The 15425-nt window shown below is 30.7% G+C and overlaps 1 long non-coding RNA gene and 1 pseudogene across 1 annotated transcript; one reads left to right on the top strand and one right to left on the bottom strand.

The window, feature by feature from the left end:
• Positions 1 to 15425, bottom strand: part of LOC149223853 (proline transporter 1-like) — a 187312-nt pseudogene that overhangs the window by 130038 nt on the left and 41849 nt on the right.
• Positions 7609 to 9096, top strand: LOC149223856 (uncharacterized). Its single transcript, XR_016249486.1, has 3 exons — positions 7609 to 8189; positions 8579 to 8622; positions 8783 to 9096. It is a non-coding gene; the product is annotated as an uncharacterized LOC149223856 (long non-coding RNA).

Here is a 15425-nt window from a genome sequence, read left to right as displayed (position 1 = left end):
TACAAGATTCCATTATTATTTTAAATTTGAGGGTGTGAGGTGGACGGTAGAGTTTCAAAAACCCCGGTGGATCAACTTCATATAAGGAGGTCATTCGATCAAAAATCTCTAGTGGATTTGTCTCTTCTCAGGGTGTAGTGCAAGGGAAGACACGTAACCCGTCTTCTCAAATCCAAAATATCTCAAGCCCTTATACTCTTATGGAACAAGCTCCAACAATGGAAATTAATATTTGAGAGGATAATGATTATCCAATGGGTTCTAGCCCAAATAGTAGGATCTACATCAATGGTTATTCTCCACCTGGACCCCCAACTTTGATATTCACTTATGATCTAAGGGATTTTTTTATTGTACTATTTGATACACATAAGGATCTGAAGTTCACCTTAAATGAGGAGCTATGGTTTTGGGTAGAGAAAGTCTTTGAGAACCCCACGGTTTTTGGGTTTCGATTCCAACACAATGGTGGCATCCAAAATGTCAATTTTGTTGAGATTACATAACCTCCATCTTCCTTTTCATGCCACCAAGTTTTAGAGGGAATTGGAAATACACTAGGAAGGTACATAAAGGTGGACTTGGAAATACCTTAAAAGGAATTTTCACCTTTTCCAGAATCTGTGTAGAAGTATACCTTTGCAAAGGTTTACCTAATCATATTCACTTGATTCAAAATAGTATCCAGTGTTTCCAAGTATTAGATTTTGAAAATACAACTATCAAGTGTCATATCTTCTTTCAAACTAGACATTTACAAAACACATGTCCACAGGAAAAGAAAGCTTTGAAAAGGAAAAAGAAACAAGCCTAAAAGCCTAAGAGATGATAGGTTTTAGATTTGCATCTCCCAAAAGAAGAAGATGAAGAAACAATTGAAAATCATATAAACACAAATGTTAAGAATTAATAAGGCACATCAGTGGACGAAAGGGTAGAGCAAGCAAGAACAATGATTAAAAGTTAGATTGGTACTAAATCAATAGAGATTATAGTTGCAACGCAACAAAAAGAGGAAACAACCACTAAAACGGGTTGAGGGCATAAAAAAAAACCATGTATATGAGAGTTTGGACTAAAAGATCCCTTAAAAGTGGATGATAATTAAATGACACTTGTAACCACAACTCCCGTAAAGAGTTTGGTAAAAAAGTCAATTTTAATAGTAGTGTCAAATCTATTTAAAAATTATTTTTTTTATTTTACAATAAATATATAAAATATATTGTGTATCCAAGTTTAATGTTATTCACCTATTTAAAAATAAAAAATTATAATTATAATTTTAGCTATATATAATTATGTTGATTTAATTAAATTTAATATTAAATATATATAAAAAATGATATTTTTAATTACCAATAAAATTATGTAAAATTAAATTTAATACAGATACTCTCACAATTGACTTCGAATCTTAATCATCTTGATAAGACAACTTTAATCTCTCCAATTAAATTTAAAGAAAAACAATATTACTTTCAAAATGATCCAATAAAAAAAAATAGCTAACTTAGTGGGTGAGGCAGAGAAAACAAATAGGTCATAGTTGTTAGAGCGAAACCATAAAAGTACGTGTAGTGAGTCAATCATTAACTCACTACTTTACATTTTGCATTAGCTTATCATTGATCAGTGGCTCGGTGTCTTTCGTAGATGATATAGAAATGCAGTCCAGTAGTTATGTTTTTTTTTTGAAATTTGATAATATGGGTAGGGATTTTTGTAAATTTAAGTTATGCTATTAAATTTCGAGATTTTAAATGTTTAAAGGAATAGGACGAACAATAGTTAGGTTAAAATATTGACCTTATTCCATTCATAAAATTTGAAAAGAAAAATAAGTTCAGGAATGATGGAATGCCTGGTGGATGTGAGTTTCTATTAGTTTCTGTAATCAAAAATTGATTCATTGAAAATGACCTAACATGATCATTATTGATACTGACAAAAATAAGACCCGAAAGGATCAATAACCACTGATGCTTTCTGGGGTCAGTTATAGGTCATCATCCATCTACATATCAATCATAGATTCTGGAATATTTGAAAAAACCAAAATTCAATCACTTAACTATAATCATGCCCACTCCAGATTGAAGTAGTTTGCATAACGTATTAGATCTGGCTACCTAATTAGCTCATATTTGCTTAGTTCTCTGAGTTTCTCAACGACGATAACTATCACATGGTGGCCTAATTCTAATCCCTCTCCATGGGTTGGTCCCAATCTTGAGTGTGCTGTCAAAGTTGCAGAGATAGGCTGGTAGCCATGAGTTTGCTGTCAAAGTTGCAGAGATAGGCTGGTAGCCATTGTGTCCTAAAGAAATTTTGTTCTAGCGAACTCGTGGATATGTTGGCTGTCAACATGGACATTTTTATTTAGAAAACAATTCTTCTCCTCTCCTCTCCTCCGTGTTATTGCTCAGCTCCTTATTCAAGCATTTTCCCAGAAAACAAATTTTAAAACTGTTTCCCTATAATATTCTTTGAATATGATTTTGAAACAACCAAAATAAATCCTTAATTCTAAGGTTCGAGTTCATTCCCGGGGGATGTTGGGATGTTTCTAGTATCTACTGTATTGGTACAAAATTGTTGTCACACCAATAACTTATATTCAGTTGGTTTTCATTTTTGGTCCATGTTTTTGAAAATGGGAACAAATAAATCTTATCATATCAGATTTTGATTTTAATTCAACGAACATTGTATATCTCTTCAATTTTACCAATACCAAAATCATTGTATATGCCCACTGTTCGATTTTGCCAATACCAAAATCAGACTGCCAAAATAATAATGTTTATTTGTTGCCTCCCACACACCCTGCTTTCGACAAATATAGTACGATTGGAATCTCGACACGGAGACAATGTGCTGTCTCCAACGCTTACGGAAATTAAACTCGTAAGAGGAACTCGTAAGAGGACGCATTCATTTTAGCCAGCAAACAAATATCAGATACGGTTGGCAGCGTATCAATTCGCAATTAAAACCGGCTATTTTCTCATTATGGAGAAGGAAAAATAGAGTTAAAGTCAAATATCCTATATGGTTGGCAGCGTATCAATTCGCAATTACAACGGGCTATTTCCTCATTATGCAGAAGGAAAAAGAGTTAAAGTCAAATTGTAATAATGAGTGGTAATTTATTCAAGAATATAAATAATTATTATATTTATATTTTTTTCCATATACAGATTTTTTTTTGGGTTAATGTGGGTTTTTTAAGTTATTTATTTTATTATGTTATGAATTTAAAGTTTGATATTTTTATATTTATTTTTGAAATGACTATTTATTTTGGTTTTTTTAATAAATTAAAATTTATTTATCTTTGTTTTTAACAAAAACTATATAGTAGTTAGTCCTTGCAGCTATAGTTTAAATATAGTTAAATTAAACTAGAAAAAAATAAAAAACAAAGATTTAAAATTTTAAAATGTTATAATTAGATAAATTTTAAATTGTAATTAAATGTATTATTTAATTTTGTAAACTAACATTATTTGTATTGCAACATAGAAATAATTATTAATAGTTTATATTTGGCTTTTTATAGTTTGTGGACATGGACTTATAAAAATCTTGTTATTACATCCGGGTATAGAGGTCCTATTATAAATTTCTATTATACCTTGGTTTGTGAATATGTAAAACATTATATCTATTTGTAATACAAACATCTTATTATTTTGAATATCATTAATTCATTAGTAATGTAAAATCTATCATATGTGGTTAAGTTAGCACAAAAACCTAAGTGACATCTACCCCTTAAAAATATAATGTAAAAATAAAAATATATCTCTCACGTATCATTAATAAATCTTCTTTAATTATATATGTGATTTTAAATAATCATTTTAAATTATATATGTAATTTTAAATAATATTCTTTTTATTAGATTATATTAATCATTAACCATTTTTATAAATAAGAATATAAAATGATTACACCTGTGAGCAATAATTTTATCACCTTCCCAAAACAAATTGTATCATAAATTCCCATCTTACACCTTGATGTTATCTATGTACTTCTGGTTAATTAATAGAAGTAATGGGCACATTAATAAAGGCAAAAGGAAATAACATGTTCAATTTGATAACCAATCAAATTGAATATAAAAAAAAAAAATTATTTTAAAAAAATCATATATTTCAATGTGTAATGTTATAATTTTTTTGGTCCAACCCAAAATAATATGGGTTTCATCAAAAACCTATTGCAATCTCCACTACATTGCAACAGAGATAATAATGCTTTCAATTTAATTATAACATTAAATTCAAGATATCATGTGAAATTCATTTATACGACCCAACATGATCGCAATTCAAGAAGGAGCCGACGTTTATTATAAAATACCTATAGTGATAAATGGCATTTTAATGAATATGGTGAATTAAATGTTTTTAGGTTTCCTTAAAATAGATTTAACTAATTTTTTATTATTATTATAAATATATATGTGATTGGAAGTAATGCTTTCATGTGTTGTTGTGTTGTTATGAGTTGTTATTGTGAGTTCTCACATGTCACTTTAGAAATTATTGTTTCCTATGTATGAGTTAAATGTGTAGAAGTTAATATTTTATGTAATATATCTGTTATGATAATAAAAATATAACAATATGTTTGGCGTTGTGTGTATTTGATCTCTATTTTCTAATATATATAAATTATATTTTATTTACATAAATATTAAATCATTTTTCATTTTAATTTATTATTATTAAGATGTGAGATATATATACTTAAATTTATAATTAAATATAATTATTTTTTGTTAGCCATTTTTTAATTTTTTAAATCTATATTTTTAAATAAGAGAAAATTTAAAACTTATTTTAGATAAATAGATAAATAGAATGAAATAAAAATTAATAATAAAATATGATTACTTCTAATAAATATAAGTTATATTTATTCTATCTATTAAAAATATAATTAAAAATTTTCAATAAAATTCATTTTCTTCGCAATAAAGTAACCCTATCTACTTATAAGTCACAAATACACATAATTACGCTATGTAACCCAAAATACAATGTTTATAAAAAGTGGTTTCACATACTCAAAACTCTATCAACGTCTTATTGTTAATATAGCTCAAACTTATTATATTTATCAAATTCATTTTATTACTTTGGATAAAGAATTTTTGAAATAATAATTCTTTATTAAAATTTGTTAATACATTTATCACTATTTATATAAGATAAAGATATTGTAAATGATTAAAAGAAAATTCTTGATAAAATATATATATTAAATTTTATTACATATTGTATTTTTAATAAAATATTTATAATATTTAAAAAAACATTAATAGGGATAGTTAAGCGGAGTTGTAATACTTTTCACTTTAATATAAGACATTAGGTTTATAAAACACTATAGTGATACCTATATTTTTAATATCCTACTTTAGAATAAAATTTACTCCTCTAAAGAAATTAGGAGGCAACTCATTATCGAAATACCGACTCACAAACTTAAAAATCTAAACAAATGGAGCCTGGCATATCCCCACTATTATAATACTCATGGACAAAATCAGAGAACTAAGAAAACAAGGGCAACTGCATAGCGGTAGTCCCTGCCATATTGCCAATAAACACGTTTGGATAGTCTCCAAGAGAGCCAAGAGCCATCCATCCATAATCCTGATTGTCATCGTGATATTTTAGTTTTTAGCGTCTTAGTTTGGATAAAGGAATTATAAAATTCACTATGCAAACAAAACTTGCGGGTTTGTTTAAATATTCCCTTGGAAACGCATTTGATTTCTGCTGATACAGATTATATCTACACGCAAAATCAATTTTCAATTTTAGAATTATTTTTATTAATTTGTTTTTTTTATATATTAAAGTTGTTTGTTTCCTAAGGAGTGTAGGGAACTTACTTATAAGTGCAGAGCAAGAACAAACAGAGCACTTTGAACACAAAAGCGAGCAACTTCAATTCAGACACTAGCATATCGTTGATTGCAAGATCCCACATGACAAAGATCAAATGACTATTTCGAAAAGCATACTTGAAGGATAAAATGTTCTTCTTCAAAGTCGGTTCTAATATATAATTGAGATCATTAACTACAAAACGAATATGTTTTACCTTCGCTACATATCACAATCAAAGTTCCAATCATGAATTATACATGATCAATATCCTTCATTGCCATGTTTCTACGGTGGGGAACATTCACCTCTCGCGTCTCCCATGGCAAATAGAATAACAACGTTGCTTGAAAATAGAAGAAAAAATCTATGATGTATACACTCATTTCCATAGTAAGAGCATGCATCCTTGATCAGATAGTTCACCTTGATTGACTGTTTATTTGATAATTACAGCAAGAAAGCGAGCTGTTGTTACAGTTAAGGGGAAGAGATTTATGTGTGTTGATCTGACTTAAAATTAAAAATGAATATTATAACCAACATACGGTCATATTAATACTGGATCTTTCAACCGATCAGAGTTTACATACATCAACTCTATCGAAGTTTACATACATATTGGGGATCAACTCTTTCAAAGTTCACGTGACAATAATGTGACAACAATGGAGTAATATTTATTGTGTTATTCAAAACAAAATTTAGAAATATACAGTTGTAATACATGCAAAGATCGTGGCATAATAAAATTTGACAATTGAATGAAATATAAATCACCACTTGTCCCTCTTTTTCCATAACTAGGCGCCCAAGTGACCAATCGATCCAACCTTGCCTTTCGCACTTCATTTGCACTGTATGTTCGGTAAGATTCCTCTCTGAATATACTCTCGATGATGGAGCGCTTGTAACCCTTCCAATGTTCACCATTGTTGGCTATTGTCGAATGTCGAGCTGCTACTTCGGCTCTGCACTTTTCCAAGGGATTTTCAACGGGGATTTTCAACACCAACTTTTCCAAGGGATTTTCAACAGGGATTTTCCAACACCAGGAAACCATCCCTCGGGTGAGTGGTGGCACATTTTATGTCTATTGTGTTATTATTGCTCTGATTTGCTTCCCATTTTTGTATAAGGTTGCTTGACGCAGCGTACTCAAAGAATCTTTCACGATACCTAGTGTACAAAAGAAACAACTACCTCACCTGGCCTAGAGTGTAACAATGAAGCATGAGCAAGGTTCAAGCTGGAATAGTCGCGTCCGGACAAAAAAACTAAGTTTTTTATTTTTAATAATTAGTTATTATTAAATGAAATGATTGAATTCATAATCAACTCGCATTTGGACAAAACAACAAAGTTTTTATTTTAAAGAATTAGCCATTATTAAATTAAATGAATGAATTCATAATCAACTCACCAAGGCTCATTCAAAATTGGAAAATAATATTAATAAAAAATAAAGTAAGAAATATAATAAATGGAAAACCATGTGGGGGAGTGCATGCAACTCCAGCTGTCTGCATTATGAAGAGTCCATTTGGGAGGGAGTGTCAGGAATCTTCGTTTTCTGTTTTGTTTTGAAGCTCCGACACTTGTTGGGTTTGATAGGCACCCACGTTAGCAGGTATAGTGTATCTGGTTACAGTAGCGGTTCAGACTCTGTTGTTGCTGCGTTTCGATTCCTTTGCTGTCAAAAGCTTGAGTCTCTGAGCCGATTATTGTATAGTATATAGTTATGGCTCCTGTTCCCAAAGGCCTGACGGTGAAGCAAACTACGTGGAAGTACTCAGGGGTGTATGCGATTGAGGTTAGCGAAGAAATTTCATCGAAGGGGCTATGGAGTTTAATTTCCATTCCATTTTGGTTCTTGTTAGTGGCCTTGTGTTTTTTCTGTGAAAAGTTGTCATCTTGTTCTATTCTTAGTATTTAGTTATTCAGTTTTTCCGCGAGGAGTAGATATTTAGTGGATGTCGACCATGTCTATTTTGACGGGCTCGCGCAACAAGTCAGAGGTTTACAGCGGTTTCAAGTCGGAGTTGGGTGAAATAAAAGAAATAGTGGAGGAAGTGGGCAAGGCCGGTTTGTCGGAAGATGATCACAGTGATGAAAAGCTGTTGAGACAGTTCGGCGAGTCTTTGCATTATGAGACGGATGAAGAAGAGAAGTACGATGCTAAAGTTGGAGAAGATTTTCTCCTCGGACCGCGTCTTCCCCATAAGGAATAGCTCGGACCACTTCTGCCCCTCAAGAAACAGCTCGAGAAAGACCAGGTATAATAATTTTCTTTTCTCCTTTTTTCCCAACATTGCGGCAATGAAAATTGTTCTGAGATTGTGGATTTTTATTATTTAATATTTGAAAATTGTTCAGAGATTGTGGATTTTTGAATGTTAGGATTTTCGAAAAAAATTTAATGAAAATTTTTTAAGAAATCGTAGATTTTTGTTTTGAAAATACATAAATAAATTCAATCATCCTCGAAAATTTATAAAACGTTCCAATTATCCCAATTGTACATTTTAACATTCTAGAAAACCCTTACTAAACTTATGATTACACTCTACATCCCAAAATGTTGTTTCATGCGTTCTTTTCTTTAGCATTTGAAATTACAAATAAATCTTAACCAACGAAAAACTAATATGATATGACTTGTTAGGAGGACGAGAGCTTGCGAAGATGGAAAGAGCAACTCCTAGGCAGGTCAGTCTAAAAGTCTGGTATAGGACTCTTATCCAAATTATGTATATTGATAGAGATTCTAGCTTATTCACTGAAACAAGAAATGTTGTATCAAATAATTTTCATATTTGTACTGGTTCTCGTGTTGCTTACCTTGCTTGCCTTGTCTTCTATGGTGCAGGTGCAGATGAAAGGAATCTCTATTTCTGCCACTTCTCCATTGTTGTCACTCCTACCATTGCATGAATTTATCCAGTCTGTTGAAGATTACAAGTACATCTTCAAAACCTCGATGCAGGTTAGTTCATGCCTCCGAAGTCTGGTTAAGGAAGGCAGCTCGGGATGAAGGGAACAGGCACCATTGTAGGACCTCAAACACTATAGGGAATGCAGAAATGTTTTCATTGTAGCTACCCAAATAAGATAATAAGTGACACTTGTGGTCCATGCAAATGTGTTGGCATGTCGCAATATCGGCCAGAAATAAAACGTGTTGACGTCTTGCAATACCATGGAAAACATTGGTTAAATGGATCAGTACGACATATTAATATGAAATCAATCAATATCCCGGCAATAAGACCTCCAAAACAAAACTTTGGATAAAACAAAAAAAACACGAAATATTTTTTTAAAACATTGGTTAAATGGAACGGTACACCTGAATTAATATGAAATGGATCGATATCGATCACTATAGTCCCTGCTATGCCAGAGACAAGGACTAATAACTTCTTTACCTCGAAAAAAGGGCAAATGAGAACTCTAATTTTTTTATTGGTATGAACGTTGTGAATGTTCAGTAGGCTAAGTGAAAAGTGCATTACGTCTCAATGAAAGGTGTGAATGTTCAGTAGGCTAAGTGAAAAGTGCATTACGTCTCAATGAAAGGTGCATTAGGAAAAGTTTGGTTAAAAACATTATTATTCGTGACCATTGGCTCAGATTTCAACGCAACTCGATTGCAATAATCCCTACTCCCTATGCCTATGACAAGGACTAATAAAGCATTGTTGTGGGTATTACAATTAGATATATATTTTATGAGGAGATATATTTAAAAAAAAATAGTTTTTATATTTTATTTTACATTATAATATGATTATTTTATTTTTAATTTATTTTAATGATTGATTTTTTTTGGGTAAATTGTACTGTTTTTTAAATATTGGAGTATATGATAATTTTAAAAATCTTAGGTTAATTTTGTTTACTGAGGAGATTAGATCAAAGCTAAAAGTTAACTCTCTTTAGAGAGGCAAGTCAAAAGTTAATTCTCCTTAGAGAGACATAAGATGATAGAGTATAGAGTATTAAGATCGTCAAATTTTTTTATAAAAAAAAAGAAAAACTAAAAAATGAGCATATCCAATGAAGCAAATACATAGTAGAAACTAAAAATAAGGATAAGAATCTATGGCTACAACCTAGATGAGATTTTTGTTGTCACATGGGATGCCTCCAATTGGGGGTGGAATGCCAAGGTGTTTCTCTATGCATTCCATCCTTTTATCCAAGTCATTCATGTGGTGATTTAGGTGCTCAATTGATTGGTGGAGATTAACCTGATGCTCGTGTCTATCTATTGAGCTGTTGTTGAGGATAAATTTCATGTGCCAATATAGATCTACTATGTACATGTACTCATTGAAGCAACCTCAAGTATGCCCAACATCTAGTAACTAGATTGTCATCTCAGCTACTATCTTTGTGGCCAAGATTTGTTGCCAATGAGAGGCTCCCTCCCCCTCAACAAGGGTGAGCATCAGTGTCCTCCAAGTGGTGGTGTATACGTGAACTAAATCTAGGTGGAGAGGACAACTAACTTTCCTCCTAATCATCCACGACAAACCTAATTTTCTTTTCGGTATAAACTAGGTGGTATTTTTGTATTAAATCAAAGTAAAAAGAGGATTACAGTGTATATGTCTATTATGTACACTAATCTACCACTTGGGAAATAAGACTAGTCACATAACATAATTAACCCAAACCATTGAAAGAGACTGGAACTGGAAATATATATATATATATATATATATATATATATATATATATATATATATATATATATCTATATATATATATATAAACTATTTAAGGGTTGCTTTTGGCTTATATGGCCCATATTTTCTAATGAAATTTACATCCTATCATAATCTATTTCCAAAATATTATAAAACATGAAAATATAATCCATTATCATGAGATTTATTCAAGGATCTACTTCATGATCATAAATCTCTTTATTATCACCATGGTGTCTAGTTTCCTTACTTCTAGGTTTTGTTAGGATAGAGTAGAATTTCTAGATGTTCGTTAGATATCTTCAATAAGAAATGTCATATAATCAACTTCATTTGCTAGAAAAATTCTACTAATTGCATGTATTTGGTCTGTCTAGTGCTTGTGGTACCTATATCAGAGATCAAATTACCTACTTGCTCCATGATTGTCTCATTGGAAAGGAACTTGCACTCAACTTGAGCATCTTCCTTCACATTTTCAATTTCTTATTGAGTTGTTGAGGGAAGTATTAGTATAATAAATCCTATCAAAATTTTCGATGCATCTTGTGCCCTTGACGTGGAGGGTCTCATGCTACTATCCCTTCCTCATATGTTCCTCAATCCTCTACCTCTTGGAATTCTTCTTAATAGAGGAGATCATGACTAGTCAATTGAAAATATGTAAGGGAAGATCTCCTCCAAGGAAGAAGGGAGTATCCAAAAAGGAGAACCCATCAACCAAACCAAGAATATGTTATCTCTAAAATGAACTAGGCCCTTAGCTTGCTCTACCTAGGATAGAAAACTTGACAAACATAAGAAGTTAAGAATTAATCGAAACTCCTTTGGTAGTTAGTTAAACCCTGTAGATTTAATCATTCCCACATGATACTCCTAAAAAGGAGGGATGGGAAGACTAAAGAAATAGGGGAACAAGTTGAGACTAGGGACAAACCACAAACTTGTTGTGTAGCCAAGAACATTCACCTCCCTGGGCAACCAAATGCCAAGTCACAGAGAATTTAAAAGAGAAATATTTTGATTAGAGAAAGAAAAAAAGTGTACGAGACAATATCCAGTGCACACCTAGGACGAAACACTAACCAATTGACTTTTTCCAAAGTGCCCACCATGAGGAATTGCACCTCCATACTCAAAATCCCAAACGATGAGTAGTTGTAGGATATCCTTCCCCTAAACTACGTCCTTCCATATGATAATTCTCGCTATGTCCATTCCACTATTGTACCAACTTAACCATCGTCCCCATAGTCTTCTCCCAAATACTAGTAATGCTACTATCCTAGCAATGCGACCATCCACTTTCTCTAGCATTGATGATTAACTATCATGCCTTTGTCTATAGTGTCGTTTCGTGCAAAACTACTAATAAAAATTAACTTCCAAATACAAGAGACCCTTCCCCTATACCAACTCCTTTATGTATAGTATAGTCTAACAAACCATTAACTTCATGGGTCTCATTGATTATAACTCATAATAAGGAAAACCTAACTAACATTAAAAACATAAACTTTAATACAATTACTTTTAATTATATATTATTAAAAAAATAAATAAATAATTATCCTCTTTAATATTTTATAATCGAATAGAATTGAGATGTTTTGAAATCAATGATTTTTATTAGCCATGTTGAGCAACCAAATCATGAATCCTCATATCGAGATTTGAGAACTATTACATTGCTTAAAAAATCAGGGTTTTAATCATATTAGAATTTCAAAATTCATGCTTTTTGTGATTCATGTTCGAAATTTGTGATTTGATATCATTAATAATTATTGTTTAATTTTAATATATAAAATATGTTATTTATCAAATTTTATTATTATTCAAACTTTCAAAATTTTAAATAATCTATTTTTGAAATTTCATATTAAATATATTAAATACTTTGGATATTTAATTTATAATATTTATTTTAAAACTGAAATATTTTAAATATTTAATTATAACATTTGAATTAATTCATTCATAAAAGGTATTTTTAATTCATTAATAAACACATTAAATATTTTATTTTATTTTATTTCAAAATCAAAAGGTATTTGAATTGAGGTTAGTTTATAGGTTGAATAATAAAATGATCCATCTAATTACATTGTGTTGTTAATAGGGATATCTAAGGTTAGGTTTAGTTGGGATATCTCTCACAATTGACACCCAACTTTAACCACTTCAAGAAAACAATTTCAGCCTCTCTCATAAAATTTAAAGAATATAATATTATTTTCAAAATCAGCTAATGAAAAAATAAGTACCTAATAGTAGGTAAATATAGTATTATTTTCAAAATCATGTAATGAAAAAAATAAGGACCTAGTAGGTAAATGAGAAAACAAACAAAATAAAGTCTTAATAGTAGAAGAGAAAACAATATAAATAAAAACCTAGTATATGTAAATGAGAAAACAAAAAAATCAAACATTATATAATAAGCCAATAATTAACTCACTCCCTTCTACATTTTTTACATAAACCAATCATTAATCATTAGCTAGCCCATCATTAATTCACTGCATGGGTTACCATTTGGATCTGCCATCTTTTCCTTGAACAATAATTTGTTAACCATACCAACGTTTTCGTTGAACAATACTTTATTTCCCTATGAAACCCCCCTTTACTTATACAACTAAAAGTAAACCTAACAACATTCATAGTGGGTATACCAAATAAGTGATGGAGAGTTTTAAATAGTATAGGTTTCCAATTAAAATTTTGGCATTTCAAAACCCTTTACTTATACAACTAAAAGTAAACCTAACAACATTCACAGTGGGTATACCAAATAAGTGATGGAGAGTTTTAAATAGTGTAGGTTTTCCCTTAAAATTTCAAAAAGGTGTTGTTTATAAAAGTCACAAATTTGTGTGGACAATATTTTTTTTTGTTAGAATTTGTTAAGAAAAATTAAAAAATCAGATTGCTGGAGTGTTTGAATAATTTTGTGAGGATGGAAATGGTTTCATCATCATCAAAAACTCTGGACACCTAAAATCTTAAAATTGAACAACTATAATATAAATTTTCAAAAAAAATTACCAAATTTTATCATAATCTTACCAAAATTTCTATTATTTTTTAAACCAATTTGTAAATTTTTTATACTATTCAAAAATATGATTCTGGCCTAATCTAAAAGGCCATTTATTTTCCCTATAAGCTCCACCCTGATGCATATTTCAGCTATGCTCGAGTCCGCTTGTCAATGATGGCTCTTTTTCTAACTTTTTGCTTCTTTCCCCTCTCAGCCTCCTTTACTGAACTTTACTGAACTATGCTGATCCTTTTCACTGTCTCTCCTTTTTTACACTGGATGTCTTCCTGTGTTGCATTGATTTTGGGTCTACTCTTATGATTTTATCAGGATCTCCCTCGGATATGTCCAGTTTTCCGTTTGAACAGGCCCGCTGTTTTCTGGCCGCTGATATATTTTGGCTCACAGGTTATATTTTTACAGGATCTCCCTCGGATATGTCCAGCTTCAAGCTTGAACAGGCCCGCTGTTTTTCTGGCCGCTGATATATTTTGTTTCACATATAATGCTCATTATATTCACATAATACTATTCTGATTTTTTCCTCTGAAAAAAAAAAAAGGCCATTTATTTGGCATTGGCCGCTTTCCAATTGACAACGGATCTTTGATTCGGTCCACTGCATTCGCCGATAAAGGGCCGTTTATTTGGCATTGGCCCCTTTCCAATTCACAACAGATATTTGATTGGGTCCACTGCATTCGCCGGTCCGCGACATATTATAAATTGCAGTCAGTGTCGTTTTTTCTCTGATATGACGTGGTGGTCTCAGAGGTGGAATTTTACGGTCAAAATGCTCGTCAGAACGTTTAAAAAATTCACTTACCCTTTTTTGTGATGTGCGTTAAATTTACAAAACGTTATCTTGACGGTTTGGTTTTTTTCCCTAAAACGTTATTAATATTTTATTTTTAAGATGTTGTGCTATCAAATGTAAGGGTTTATTTTAAATTTTGGAAAAAAATCTTTAAAATATCTAATTATTAGGCTTTATTTATTTTTACTAATAATGAATTTTATATATATATGAATGATATTCTTTAGAGTTTACTTATAGAAAATGTAAATTTCGTCTTTTATCCAATTTTGTTAATAACCAAAGTTTTTGTTTTATGTAATCGGGTTAATAACTTATTGGTAATATATGTTTTTTAAGTTTACATTATGGTTAAAAAATTAAGTTTACATTATGGTTAAAAAATTCAAAATTTATTTATAATTTAAAAGCTTAATTTTATTATCTAATTTTCCATTGCTATTTAATTTAGTTGATAATAATCTTAGATATGTGTTTTTCTGGAGTTTATTCATAGTTTAGAATTAATTTATAACTATCATAGATCTATTTTCAAATCCATTTTAAATTAAGATAGATTTATGTGTCACACTGTCAATTCAAAATCACTAACATCACACTAAAACTAAATACAGATTACTAAAACAAAATACGCAATACTACATGGATATTAATATATGAATGTTGAAATTTCTTTATTTATTTTGAAATTACCTCCTAATTTGTCCCCTTGCTACCGGCCAAAACTAAGATGAGCCAGAGAATGGCTCATTGGTGCACAATAGACTGAGAGATCGGGCTCAACCCATGCACACCATAGTTGCCAAAAAGCGAAGATTCTAGAGTTGTTGATTGTGAAGATTTAAAATATAGATAAAGATGTTTTATAAAAAATGAACAAGCTCATTAAAATTTTCAAAAGCAAAACTTTAAACATAATGTTTCTTGACAAAAG

This window comes from Pinus tabuliformis, chromosome Q (assembly GCF_031772625.1).
Source record: "Pinus tabuliformis cultivar Carrire ecotype Pingquan chromosome Q, CPIR1, whole genome shotgun sequence".
NCBI classification, from domain to species: domain Eukaryota; kingdom Viridiplantae; phylum Streptophyta; class Pinopsida; order Pinales; family Pinaceae; genus Pinus; species Pinus tabuliformis.
This window is presented reverse-complemented; position numbering and strand designations above follow the sequence as displayed.